Source organism: Mytilus galloprovincialis, chromosome 7, assembly GCF_965363235.1.
Source record: "Mytilus galloprovincialis chromosome 7, xbMytGall1.hap1.1, whole genome shotgun sequence".
Lineage (NCBI taxonomy): Eukaryota > Metazoa > Mollusca > Bivalvia > Mytilida > Mytilidae > Mytilus > Mytilus galloprovincialis.
The window spans coordinates 75,036,217-75,050,950 of record NC_134844.1 but is presented as its reverse complement, the minus strand read 5'-3'; the positions used below and the strand labels follow the sequence as shown (position 1 = coordinate 75,050,950).

At 33.1% G+C, this 14,734-nt stretch overlaps 2 long non-coding RNA genes across 3 annotated transcripts; both read right to left on the bottom strand.

The window, feature by feature from the left end:
* Positions 1-2,595: 2,595 nt before the first annotated feature.
* Positions 2,596-7,905, bottom strand: LOC143083652 (uncharacterized). Of its 2 annotated transcripts, XR_012980822.1 has the most exons (4): positions 7,367-7,905; positions 4,067-4,123; positions 2,945-3,081; positions 2,596-2,702 (listed from the first exon to the last, which is right to left on the bottom strand). It is a non-coding gene; the product is annotated as an uncharacterized LOC143083652 (long non-coding RNA). The 2 variants fall into 2 exon arrangements; XR_012980823.1 differs by lacking the exon at positions 4,067-4,123 and having other exon boundaries at positions 7,367-7,903.
* Positions 7,906-9,801: 1,896 nt separating this feature from the next.
* LOC143081957 (uncharacterized) lies at positions 9,802-13,567 on the bottom strand. The gene is made up of 3 exons (XR_012980179.1): positions 13,156-13,567; positions 11,945-12,007; positions 9,802-9,991 (listed from the first exon to the last, which is right to left on the bottom strand). It is a non-coding gene; the product is annotated as an uncharacterized LOC143081957 (long non-coding RNA).
* Between the last annotated feature and the right edge of the window lie 1,167 nt (positions 13,568-14,734).

Here is a 14,734-nt window from a genome sequence, read left to right as displayed (position 1 = left end):
GGCACCAGTCAGTAATTGCACAAATGTATTTGCAATCACTTATAAAGTTTCAGATGCTTTAATATTCAATAAATAAATAATACTTCGGCAATCTGTTGATTTTTAACTCAAGTCGCAGCGGTTTGTGCAGCAGTTTGACTTTGAGCTACTTATTTTTTTTAATATCAAAAATATTAATTAATTAAATAGGAAGAAGCAAGAATTAAAGTTGATTATTTTTTCTATTTAATTAAGGGGACATGGTACACTTTCAGTTAACATAAACCGTCTTCTTTCTAATTTTTATTTTATTCTTAAAAGGGGAGCAACCCCTGATAATCACTGTGAAAGTTTCACCCGTTTTTTATCCAAATTTTAAAAATCTGAACATGCCTTGACATGGTCTGACAACATCTTAACGTAATTTTCTATCCGTAGTCTGTTTTGGTCTGACACAGTCGTAACGGATCTTAACAGCCCGCTAGACGATTCAGTCTTTTCCGTCTTGACATGCCTTAACGAACTGATTTACCTGATGAGGCTATCGATCTGAACGACGACTGAACGACCTTAAATATCTTGACGAATTTCTCTAGCGGTAAATCCAGTCAATCAAGATGCGATCAGACCAAAATGACCGTTTCAGACTGAAATCGTGCTACTAGTGATATACATATTAATTTGTGAATATGGTGAAACTAATCCTCAAAATAAGTTTAAAATGCCCTGGTGTGGAATAAACTTGGGTTAAATTGATCATACTTCTTAATTTACTTATTTCAATCCGTTTTAAATATTGGATACTGCCTTAAATGATCACATATATAATAATAACTGTTTAAATTTGTTTGCTGGGCATTGATTTACCGTAATTTACCAATTATGGATTCGGTAATTTCCGCTAAAAACGAAGTTTACCGAATGATCTCATCATTCATAAATCTCATCATACATCAATCTCATCATACAACAAAAAACGTATAATGTTGTGAACACTTAATATAATGTTGTGAGCACTTAATATAATGTTGTGAGCACTGCATATAATGCTGTGAGCACTTAATATTATGTTGTGAGCACTTAATATAATGCTGTGAGCACTTAATATACTGTTGTGAGCACTTAATATAATGTTGTGAGCACTGCATATAATGCTGTGAGCACTTAATATAATGTTGTGAGCACCTAATATAATGCTGTGAGCACTTAATATAATGTTGTGAGCACTTAATATAATGTTGTGAGCACTGCATATAATGCTGTGAGCACTTAATATAATGTTGTGAGCACTTAATATAATGCTGTGAGCACTTAATATAATGTTGTGAGCACTTAATATAATGCTGTGAGCACTTAATATAATGCTGTGAGCACTGCATATAATGCTGTGATCACATCATATAATGTTGTGAGCACTACATATAATGCTGTGATCACTTCATATAATGCTGTGAACACTGCGTATAATGCTGATTATTAACATAAGGCAGTCGTGGCGTTCCATAAAATCTTAAATTCTGTAGTCTCAACACTGAAAATGGTCAACAGACAGACTGACCACTGCAATAACCAGAGAACCTGTTATTTTCAATTCAAATAGAGGACACACTTAATTGAATTATTAATCTCTGTATGGAATAAGCTTATATGCAAAGGGTCTGTAAGCAGAAAAAAAATGAAATACATATCTATCCATGTTTATGTAAGTTTCCTTTCTACATTCAAGTTTGATTGTCCCTTTCAAGTCGGTTTTACCTTTCTTTTATCATTATAAAATTATGTACTTAATATCAATTGAAAACTGCATGAAACTGAAAAAAATAACTCTATTTTCATCATGTTGGTTGATGGCGTCATGGGGTATAATTTTAACAGAAACTTAACTCTGTGGTGAAGGCTGAAGGCTGTACTTTGACCTATAATTATCAACTTTTTATATATTGTGACTTTGATGGAGCGTTGTCTCATTGGCACTCATACCACATCTTCTTATTTATACGATTAGATGTTCTAAATACGATTCTGATCAGTCTATAGAAGGGAAGATTTTTAAAGCAACTTATGTGGATAGCAATATGTCAGTCAAAATGGTTGTCTGTTTTCAATTACAAACTACACTACAATTACACTACAGTGGAAGGAAATTACAGTAGCAGTTAAATTAAGGGTTACCAGCAATCAAACAATAAGTAATTGATGGATGGATGGATGGTTGTTTAACGTCCAGTGGCAAGTCAGATGCATATTCAGGATGAGAACATGATAATGATTAATGAATATTAACCCTGCTTTGTACTCGACCGACACACTGACCTGGATTTTTAACATGCTAGCTCACAAGGTAACAGTTCGCAGGAATATATGTCACTTACCCAGACACATTATTCTGACTGAACAGTCCGGGCCGAATCGTCTTTGCTCTAACTCCTTAATGCCGCGTGCTTGGCGGAGAAGCAGCAAATACCAATTTTCAAGTCTTTGGTTTGACCCCGCCGAGGGTGGAACCCACAACCTACCGCACTCGAGGCGACCACACTAACCATTACATCACCGAGGCGGTGTAAAGAATTGAATATAAATCTTCTCATTCTAAAGGTCAAATACAAAAGCTTGAAATGAAATTGGAAGCAATTTTTTTTTATTTAGAATATCAATAAACTGCATGTCCCACTTGTTTCTATAGATGTCCCAGTGTTCATGTGATGAAATATTGAAACGTCTCACTGAAATAATAAGAAAACTATATATTGTCAAATGAATAATTAGAAAAAAAATTGTAAAACTGTTTGCTTTTATTATTTAAAACTATAACAGCTACGTATGATGAATAATGCAGATCCGGAAATTTATAATTAATTTACTGTGTGGACACAGACATGCATGGATAGTATCCAGCATTCAAGACCAATACTGGTCTGGACCTGCGTCACTGCATATATTTGCTTTTATCTAGTTAAATTGTTACCTGTTGCTTTAAACTATTTTTTTCAGCCAAGGATGTTTCCATTTATCTTCCAGAATATGACATGATTCTTCCATGTTCAGTCTTCTTTGCTTTACATCCTCTATTTGTCTGTTTTTTTCTCTTGAGTGAGTCAATACCTGTGTCATAAATTACATAACTATTACATTGTCTTATTGGCACTTATATCAAATATCATTTTGTCTTATGCTCTAGATTTTTTTTTTGCCTAACTAATATTTCGATTTGAGTCACTGATAAGTGTTGATTACACAAAACAGGTGTCTGGTTAACATTAAAAGCCTGGTACGTTTGATATTATTTAAAACATTGAATTTATTGACTAAACATTAAACAGTCAGGGGTACTACTTAAACAAGTGATTTCAGGATCACCTATTAAAGTGATTGCGCTATTGAAAAATGAAAAATGTTTATAAAATTAGAAACACTTTTTAAAATCACTTGCATAAGTGATTTGAGATGTAAACATTAAATCACTTATTATAACATTTTCTCAATAATTTACCCACAATCTAGATTTACATAGGGTTAAAAAAACTATTCTATTGAAAATACAACTGAATACATGCAAAAATGCTCTTTTGCTAAATTATTTTGTCAGTTTTTAAAATTTATTTGGATTATGCTTAAACTGGGATAATTTGTAGATACGGTCAAAACCTTGAAGTAAATCATACTAATTATAAAGAAAACAAAGCAGATTACATAAATGTGTTGACCTTTATGTTATTGGTAGAGTAGTAAACTCTAGAAATATAGTATATAGAAGACAGAAATAGTCCCAAGGGTTCTTTTAAAAGCTTCAGCGCACTAACTTGCTGCCCAAGCGCACTGATAAAATTGATATATCAAGATAAAGAGATAATTGATCTATGTAGACAAATTTCAGAAAAAATTGCCATTTCATGGAAAATTAGTGAAATCAGCATTTGAAGATCAAAGAAAACACCAAAATCACTTAAATAGGTGATTACTGAAATTTGAAAATCACTGAAATAAGCGATAATGAAATCACTTGTTTGAGTCATACCCCTGACTGTTAAATCTGGGGCATTTTTGATTTTCTATTTTAGTTACTGATTAATATATATATATACTTAACTGAAAAAAAATCCAGTTAACATCCTGTGTTCTTGTGATGAAAATATTTCACTTCTTCCTGTAATAGTTAGTTATGAAAATAATTATGTTATACATATTTTATAGTTTTTGGATAGTTTTTCAGTGTACTGTAAATGATACCAAGGTTTTTGTTGACATCCCTGGACGTTGTCTTGTGAGGTTGTCCATGGGTTTTCAAACAATACTGATTTTTATAGTTCGTTCGTATGTTGTACTGTTACCACTGTCTCAAGTTAGGGGAGGGTTAGGATGCCGCTAACATGGTTAAGCCGCCACATTATGTATGTTTGTGCCTGTCCCAAGTTAGGAGCCTGTAATTCGTTGTTGAGTTACATATTTGTTTTTTGTTAATTTTTTTGTAAATTAATCAGGCCATTATTTTTTGTGTCATTTGGTCTCTGGTGAAGAGTTGTCTCATTGGCAATCACACCACATCCTCTTTTTTATACATACATAAATTTGCAGTGACATCACAACTTATAACTGATAATATTTTTAAGTGTGGCCTTATCAATTAAAAAATTGCGAAATATGTTGCTCCTCTGGCCTCAGTTTTCTTTTACCAAATATGAAACTTATACAATGCAGCTAAAATTAATGAATCGCCCTGGTCATTTAATAATCATTACTTTATTTAAAATCCAACAAAACTAGCTATAAATTGCATATATAGAGAATTCATAATTTCAGGTGTATACAAACTGTATTATATTTACTATATTAAAATACATTCTGACAGCCATAGAATTGAAAAGGCTAAAATAAAAATATCTAGAAAACACAAATTTGTAAAGTGAAATTTTTGTCATTTAATTGTTCAAATCAGGGGACCTCATATGCATATTTCAGTTCATTCAATTAACAAACATTGAGCCATTCTGTTTTTGTTAGATGTATTTCTATCCATCTGATGAGTTGAGCCTTTTTCAACTGATTTTTATAGTTCGTTCTTATATGTTGTATTGTTACACCACTGTCCCAGTGTTGGGATCCCGCTTACATGTTTAACCCGCCACATTATTTATGTATGTGCCTGTCCCAAGTCAGGAGCCTGTAATTTAGTGGTTGTCGTTTGTTACTGTGTCACATATTTTTTTCTTTCATTTATTTGTACATTAATAAGGCAGTTAGTTTTCTCGTTAGAATTGTTTTACATTTTTCATTCCAGGGCCTTTTATAGCTGACTATGCGGTATGGGCTTTGCTCAATATTGAAGACCGTACAGTGACCTATAGTTGTTAATTTCTGTGTCCTTTGGTCTCTTGTGTAGAGTTGTCTCATTGGCAATTACACCACATCTTCTTTTTTATTATGTATTTTGTTCAATTGCCATTTTAAGTTAAGCCATTTTCAATTATCATTTTACAGTGTGCCTTTTCGTGTTGTAGTTTTATACTGCTGTATTGGCAATTGGTAAAATATTCAAACCAACTGCATATCATATGCACCTGTCATAACCCAGGAACCTGTTGTTCAGTGTTTGTCATTGGTAGTTTGTTAGGTGTTTCTTGTTTCTAGTTTTGTAAATACAATGTAGATTAGACAATTTATTTTCCTGTTTGAATTGAGTTACACTGGTCATTTTGGGGCCCTTTATAGCTTGCTGTTCTGTCTTATGTAAGGCTCTGTGTTGAAGGCTGTACTGTGACCTATAATTGTTCACTTTTAATACATTGTGATTTGGATGGAAAGTTGTCTCATTGGCACACACACACACCAGATCTTATTCATGTAGAAATAAAAATAAAAGTGTGAACCCACAAATGCCTTTGACTATGCTCCTGTAAGATTGTGGATATTTCATTATTCTTTCCCATGTAACTTAGTAGCCCGGGGTGTGATGCCTTGAATATACAATGTATGACTGAAGATTATGCTAATAGATTTGGAGGTGAATGAAATGTTGGGTGACCAGGGTCATGGTGACAAATTCTTCAATGAACTTTATTTTTCAGGATGCTATCAAAAATGAGATATCCGCTCTGAATGGTTATCAGTGTTCGAGTAAAGTTGAGATTGACGACCACTTGCCACATGTATACTCTGCTGATCAAGGCAAAAGGATAATAAAAGATAAAAGCCAAGCTGGGTACTGAACACAATATAAAGGACACATTTCTATCATATAGTTTGTAAAACAAATTTATAATTTTTAGGGTGCATTGGGTGATTATATGTGTGATATCAAGTTTTTAAAAAGGCACCAACCATTCATCTTTAGAGGGGTGGGAAACCTTTATTTTCTCAGAACAAACTTTTTTATGTTTTAAAGGAACAAACTAATGTTTTATAGCATACAGAAACAACAAATATTTTTCTGAAACATAATGTATTTTTTTTGTACTTCTAACTGTTTAAGTGACCGGTCAAAATTTCTCAATGCATAAGACCAATGAAAATATGCATGGGACATAGATTTTTTTTTATTGAAACAAATCATTTTCTTGACTTGCAAGACACAAGACAAGTCACACATACTTAGAAGTTACAGTTTGTTTGGTATTTTGGTTATGGCTGTTTATAGTTTAGAATTAGGCTATGATTTAATTTTAGTAGGGGGGAGGGGGGGGGGACTATATTTTGGGCTGCCTTTTTCTAGTTGCAATCTCTGTCTAACATTTTTATTTTTTTTCACTATATGTGTGATATTTGGTCCCGTCTCTTTTTTATAACTTAATCCTGGATTGATTTGTCCAGCTGCTCCTCCTGCTTTTCACTCAAAACTTTGATCCTGTCCTGCCTTTTTTTAAATTGTATCCTAGCACGGGTTCAATGTCTTGATAAATTTGTACCAGGTTTAATGTTGTTTTTATATCCCCTCCCGTAAAACTTTTTTTTTTAACAAATTTCAGAAATTATCAAACATTTTTTCAAAAAAAAAAAAAACACCCAACTTTCATTCAAAAGATGAATGATCAGTGCCTTAATTTAATTCACAATCTTTATAATAAGAGGACCACCATGCCAAGAATACATCCAATCCTCATTCATGGCATACTATCAGAAAAATGCGCCAATTTTTTTTCATCAAATTTTATCAATAATTTTAATTCATACGTGAATAAAATAGAATAAAACTCGAGATATTATATTTTTTCTGTTTTATTTATGCTTTTTCATGTTGAGATGAAGTAACAATCTCTCGAACAATCTTTATGCCTCAAGGACCCCGAGGCAAACAGGGCATACGACCAAAAATAACTTGCGCCAAATTTTCAGAGCTTTTATGTTTTACTTTTATCACGCATTTTTACTAATTGCTGATGAAATATACTCATACTTTACAATACTTGTCTTCCCTGTTCCACACATGCCTGTAATTAGCAAATTATGGCCCTCTCTTGCTTTGGCGAACGAAAATTCTCGTCTATTGTCCATTTTGACAGCTCTGGTAGAAAGAAATAATTTTGCGGGAAAGAAACCGGAAGTTCATGATGGTTCAAAAGTTCAAAAGTTCAATGTTCTAATGTTTATTCATGAGATAGTCGATCGATATTCACTGCTGATTGGAATTTCCTCGACTTCCTCCCATGGCCAAAAATAATGACAAGGATTCTGTCAGGACGTAAAAAGAAGCTGTAAATTAATAATTAGTGACCTGCAAAGTAGTTTAAGTGGTTAATTGAAGTAACAATATGTTTATTAGTTGACGCATAGCGTTTATTCCGATCAAAAAGTCCCAGATTCAAAAAAGTTAAAAAAAATTGAAAAACGCGTTGCATTCCTGTCGCTTCTCTCTACGAGAGAAGCTCTACTGTGATAGTCGAGTTGACATATTTATAGACCCTCATTGATAGGATTTCAACCTCCTGTGGCTAAATCCGGTAAAATATGAGTTTGATTTATAGTATATTTTAAGACTTCTCTTTCCGACTTCTGCCTCCATATTTTAAAGATAGAATTTTTCTTTAATTCAAGATTGGTGTTTTTTATACTGTCATTTCCTTTTTACAATTTCCGTTGTATCTTTACATCTTGTTCTTTCCAAATACAAGGCTCCGGTCTTCTGGTGAAATATGGTTATAAATAGGGTATACAGAAAACACTCTAAAAAGTAATTAAGCTTTGCATTACCTAGCAATGGTTGTGATGATAATTAAGTTAACAGAATTATAATACAAGCCTGCTTTCAGTAAGCTCTACATTCGTAGTGATTTTTTGTTTGCATTATTGGGACTTCTGTTCTGTTAAAGAATAAATAACTATAGTATTAATGAATGGGTGTTTTTATAATGGCCCTGTTATATGTCCAAGGTCTGTTATAATGGTCGAGGAAGTCTGTAATGGCCCGAGGCAACGCCGAGGGCTATTACAGACATCCGAGGCCATTATTACTGACCGAGGACATATAACAGGGCCATTATAAAAACACCTATTTCTTAATACATTTATTAACCAACTGAACAAAAGTGTATGTGTTGCTGCTAACTTGATGTACTGTCTTACTCTTTTAATGACAGTTTAGTTTGAACAAAATAATTTGTACTTCACCATTATAAAGCTTTAAATATACCAAATATCCAAGATATTAAGTTGAAAGAGATATGTGTTAAAAAACAGGATGAACAGTGATCCCTTTATATGGTTCTTTAATGTTGGTTGCTGGTTACTAAATTAAATAAAATACAAAAAGGTATTATACTCTTTACAACTTAGTTTTATTAACTTTATTAAAAACCCTAACAGGGCTCAATACAGACAAACTGGGCATTAATACAGGGCCATTACAGAAAAACAGGGCCATTACAGAAAAAACAGGCCCATTACAGAAAAACAGGGCCATTACAGAAAAACAGGGCCATTACAGAAAAAAAACAGGGCCATTACAGAAAAACAGGGCCATTACAGAAAAGATGTAATTTTTAATAAACAGTCACTTTTGGCAATAATGCACTTAGTTGGTTAATAAATTTTTGTAATGTATATTGATATAGGAATCTGGATCTTATATAAATGGAGACTTCAGTCTCCTTATTAAAGAACAGAAAAAAATGTTTTAGTTCAACATCGTTGGTTTTTGATATTATCCTTCATTTTTACAACTTCCAATGTATCTTTACACCTTTTGCTATCCAGAAACAGGTCTTTTGATGGTTATAAATAGGGTACAGAAAACACTCTAATATGTAATTGCCAGTCAAGGTCGTTAAAAATTTCCATTTGTTTGCTAACATGTAAGCTTTGCATTAACTAGAAATGATTGGCGTGGTATGTTATCAGAATGATAAAACACATCTGCTTTCTGTTGGATCTACGCTCTATTTGCGGAGTGATTTTAGCCTGCAATAATGGGGCTTCTTCACTGTCAAAAAATAAACAACGTTTCCTGAGAAGAAAGTTTATTGTTGTTTTTTTACATGTAAAACGAAATAATAACAAAATAAAATATTGCCACACACGATACGATAAAAGCATGAGATTCTTGAGTTTCTAAAGATATCATAGGGACATCACATATGTACTTGGTAAAAAAAAAAAATGCGTAAGGGAGCTACCATTTGATTTTTATGGGGGGGGGGGGGGGGCGGCTAGGATGAAATTTGAAAAAAAGGCAGGACAGGATTTTGAGTAAAAAAAAAAGGCAGGATGAGTAACTTGGCAAAAAAAAAGCCAGGATGACAATTGTTGTAAAAAAGTCAGGATAAGCTAAGAAAAAAAAAGGCAGGACACAATTTTTCATCCTAGCCCCCCCCATAAAAATCAAATGGTAGCTCCCTAAATGCAATATCAGTTTTTCTTTAGTAGTTCGCGGCAACACATAAACACCTTTGATTGTCAGACTTGAGTATTAAACGTTTACTTCGAGAGAACAATATTTTGTCCTTGACGTTTCCATGCAAATAACATGATATCATTAAGTTCTGTAATCAGTTGGTAAGTTTCCTTCGAACCCATGCTGGACAACCTGAAAAAAATCAAGATATAAAGTTAATAAAATTGAGAATGGAAATGGGGAATGTGCCAAAGAGACACCAACCCGACCATAGAAAAAAAACAACAGCAGAAGGTCACCAACAGGTCTTCAATGTAGCGAGAAATTCCCGCACCCGGAGGCGTCCTTCAGCTGGACCCTAAACAAATATATACAATGTATGAGTTATAAGGTGTACTATTTGGACTGTCAAACTAGAAGACCCAAAAATTCCTAGCATATCTATAAGTTATGTACATGTACATGTATATATATATATATATATGTATCACATGTTTCCATTTTGATGGGGTCCCAAATTGAAAAAAAAATATAATTTGATTGAAAGCTTCGAAAAACTAGAAACATGATCGTGCTTATTCTAAAATTGTCTGATTCAGACAAAAACCATAAAACCCCTCTCTAATACTTTTAAGTAGTATCCTGCCACAACAAAAATCTAAATCATATGTTACGTTTTAAACAAATAACATGAAATTGTAACAATGTCTATCAAGTGAGTCAAGGCTCCGTGTTGAAGACCGTACTTTGACCGATACTGGTCAACTTTTATGAATTGTGACTTGGATGGCGAGTTGTCTCATTGGCACTCACATGACTCATATCACATCTTTCTTTATCTATTAGACCGGAGTTACACCAGATGCGTGACGTCAACAGGGCAAGCTTCTAATATGAACCCCGATAACCCGCATTCTATGACATTTTCCTAAACGACGGGACCAGATATGTATGAGGGCTTTCTAAGGTCCATAATATCATTTTGTCTTATCCTTCAGACATGTTGAAGGTTGTACCTTAACCTATAATGGTTTTATTACGTTTACAAATTGTGACTTAAATGGAGAGTTGTCACATTGGCACTCATACCACATCTTCTTACATATCTATGTAGTGTTTTCCATCATTTAATCAAATTACAAAGTCTTGTTCTCGTCTTAAGTATGACTGTAATATTAGCTTTTAAATTACAAACAATAACACATATTTCGTCTAACAATAATAATAACTGTAAAAATATTCTACTTTAAATGTGTGGACCTGATTGGACAATAACCACTATCGCTTACCTTGCACATATGCGTCGGTAAATTATGATGAAAAAAACCTTAAGTATATATATTTCAGTTTACATGATTTAGGGCGAAACACCTCTTTTCTCTTATTGATAAATAGGATTAATGCTATCTACCATTTTTTAATCATTTTTTAATTGCACCAGATGTGCATCTCGACAATAAATGTCCCTTCATTGATGATCGCGGTCGATAAATTATAAAAAAAAAACCAAGAATATGTCCATCGTACATGGATATCCCACTCGCACTATCATGTCAGCGGACCGTGAAATTGGGGTCATAACTCTAATTTGGTATTAAAAACTAGAAAGATCATATCAAAGGGAACGTGTGTACGAAGTTTCAAGTTGATTGGACTAAAACTTGATAAAAAACTACCTTGACCTGACCAAAAACCTTAACCTAAAATGAGACAGACGAACGGACGAACGAACGAACGGACTGAAAACGAAAGAACAGACGCACAGACCAGAAAACATAATGCCCCTCTACTATCGTACACAAAATACACGACTTTGAAGAGCAGACGCAACGGGAAATGGTCATACATTGTACGTAAAGCCAAAACTAGGACAAGGAATCATGGTTATGCATGAGGGAGACATATTCCTAAAGTGTTAATCTTGGTAAGAATCAGGTAATTAAAAAAAAAACAAAAACATGACATGATGTTGCTTTGACTTTCACCACTCTCACCACGTAAAACACTTTGTTTAAAAGCTTCACTGTTAGTAGCAACCCTTTATCAAGACAATCATCATAGGTAACATATTTGTAAGCTCTAGAAAATTATAACAAACTGGAGATATATGCTCTATATTCTGATATTCTGATTAATACATTTTACCTTTTGCTTCTCCAAAAGACTCGATTCCTTTATTTTGATCCTCTGTATCTTCTATATCTTTTTCTAAATGAAAATACAATATTTATAGACATTATATTTCTAACATATCTTGTCAGAGGGTGTGAATAGGGTTTTACAGAATCGAGAATAGTGGGATAAAAATATAATGAATAGATTGAGAAAAATGCATAATAAAAATCTGAAAAGGAGAATAATGAGGTGTTAAAAGAAAATAGAGGAATAATGAGCAATAACATAAAGAATAGAGAAAAATGGCCTATAATATTATATATATATTTTTTTTTAGAAAACGGAAATGTAGGACCCCCAAGTTAGACCCTCGTGTCATATGTTTTTTCTCAATTAGTCATTTCCAGACACATGGGTTGGACTTCAGTCAATGATTGATTGGTGGTGGTTTCCGCCCAGCAGCACAAACAGGCCGCTATGATCAAGGAGATTGAGAAAAAGTAGAGATGGTGCGTTTCTTCTGTTACTGAATATATTATAATATTGTTAATGTCTGTGTCATTTTGGTCTTTTGTGGATAGTTGTCTCATTGGCAACCATACCACATCTTCTTTTTTATATACTAGTAATTAAAAATATGTGTGATTTTCCATCAGCTTTTCTTTTTCCTTACGATTCGTTTGATTTAATACTTATTTCTATATAGCAAATTACAAAAAGAAGCATTCAATTCTTAGGGCAAACTTATAAATGGTTATATTACATATAAAATATATATCTTTTTTTTTCTTTTCTTTGTTAACTAAAACAATATACATACATGTAGTACAAGCCTTAGTAAGATGGAAATTGCTCTCTTATTTTAATTGTATCGTACGCAATACGTTTTCTCTTTGAAAACACCCAAAACTTTGAAGGAATGATCGGATCTTCTAGAATGGACAATACTACCCAAACAGGTTAACAAAAGACTTTGGAGTATTTATGTTTAATTACATTTAAATAGAAAAAAATGACAAACACACACATTAAAGACAAGCCCATTCAGACTTAGCGGGACTAACCTGTACGGACTAGCCTTTTGCCATGATGTATATTGAATTTTGGTAGTTCTATTTCAATCATTTCGTCATGTACCTGCATTCCTTTAATAGCATATTATACATGTATCGATCTTTTACGCTAAAAAAATGAAGGCTACCACAGTCTAGAAATTGCGAACAAAATTGATAAAACTTTACCTTTGTCTATTATGTTTGTCACGTCTGTTGGATTATCGATATATACTCTTTCGTGTGTCGTTGGATTGTGTCGAGGATAGAACACAGGATTTTTATCAATCGGAAGGATCTTTCCTGTCGTTGGGTCTTGGGCCGACCATGGATGTTCTTCGTATGTCTTCATACTGTGCGTTCCGTTAGGTTCAATATCAGCGTATTTTATTTTTTGTCCTTCAAAATTATGCCAGTAAATACTCGCCACACACGTTGATCTGTTTTCAAACAAAGTATAGGAAACTTTGCCGCCTTGTAGAGATTTGACAATTGGCTCTGCGTCTATTTTTTCCATTTTGTATTATACAGTTATTAATGTAAACATATTTTACCACAATGGCGTATACCTACGGTCGACTACAGTCGTCAGTTATTTATACTATTGATTGAGTTTTTTAAATCTCCATTGCTAATAAGTAATTATACTAAATACAAATACTGTGGATTTTAATATTTGTTGATGCACAGGTAGTTAATGTTTACCTTATAGCGGATAAATTAAAGAGAAATGGGTTTATAGGTGATTATAAGGGACGATCATTTTGATATTCTGGTGAAAAGGGGGGGGGGGGGTGACAGGATGATTTGTTTTTAATCGGTTATTTGGTTATTTATTTTTGAAACCTAAGAGGACTGCATCATGATTACTTATTTATTTTATGCACTGTTGAAGCAAGATTTTTCATTTCCATTCTAGAATAAGGGAACGACTTTCTATTTTCACAAACATATTTATAGTATTTTTAAATTCATTTTTTTATTCTTAAAGGGGCACTAGCTACGAGATATATAAAAAATCTAAAGTTTGATGTTTTTTGTTCAATCAATAATGAAAGTGAAATAGTGAAATAACAATTCGCTTTTTTCAGCCAAAAAGGTTAAATTTTGTCAAACTACGCTAAGAAACATTGATAATTAGTTATTCACTTTAACCCCTAGGTAAAGATTGACAACGCATGCATTGTACGTGTACTGGTTATTTAAATAAGAAGAATGTCAACAATGAAAGTGAAACTACGGTAAATCATTTGATTACTAATTCGATGCATATACGGTTAAAAACAATGAGAAACATCTATTTTTAGTCTATAAAATAAAATCAAACAGACCTATACAAATCCAATTGCACGTATTGGTTTAATCTATTCATATCTTTATTTATGTTTACATCGCTTACATGGTCATCTGAGGTCAAATCGATAGGTAATTAGATGGCGTCTGGACTAAAATACACACGAAACGAACCTATATATTATACTCATATGCGGTAAAGCTTAGCGAAAGGTATTGCGACGTAATCAGTCAAACAAACTTTATTCGATTAACTCTTTAAGGAACGATCGTTTTCATTGGTCAATTCAAACCTTCGACCTCACACCTGCGGAAATAGAACACACGTACTATAACGTTGAATGGACTGATCAATATTCATGTAGCTGGTCAAGGTCGTTTAAAGCTTCCATCGTCGTATTTGCGTACATGATTGTGTTCTTGATTAAGCAATCACAATTCTAGCTTTTATAAATGTGCATGTGAAATTCATTGG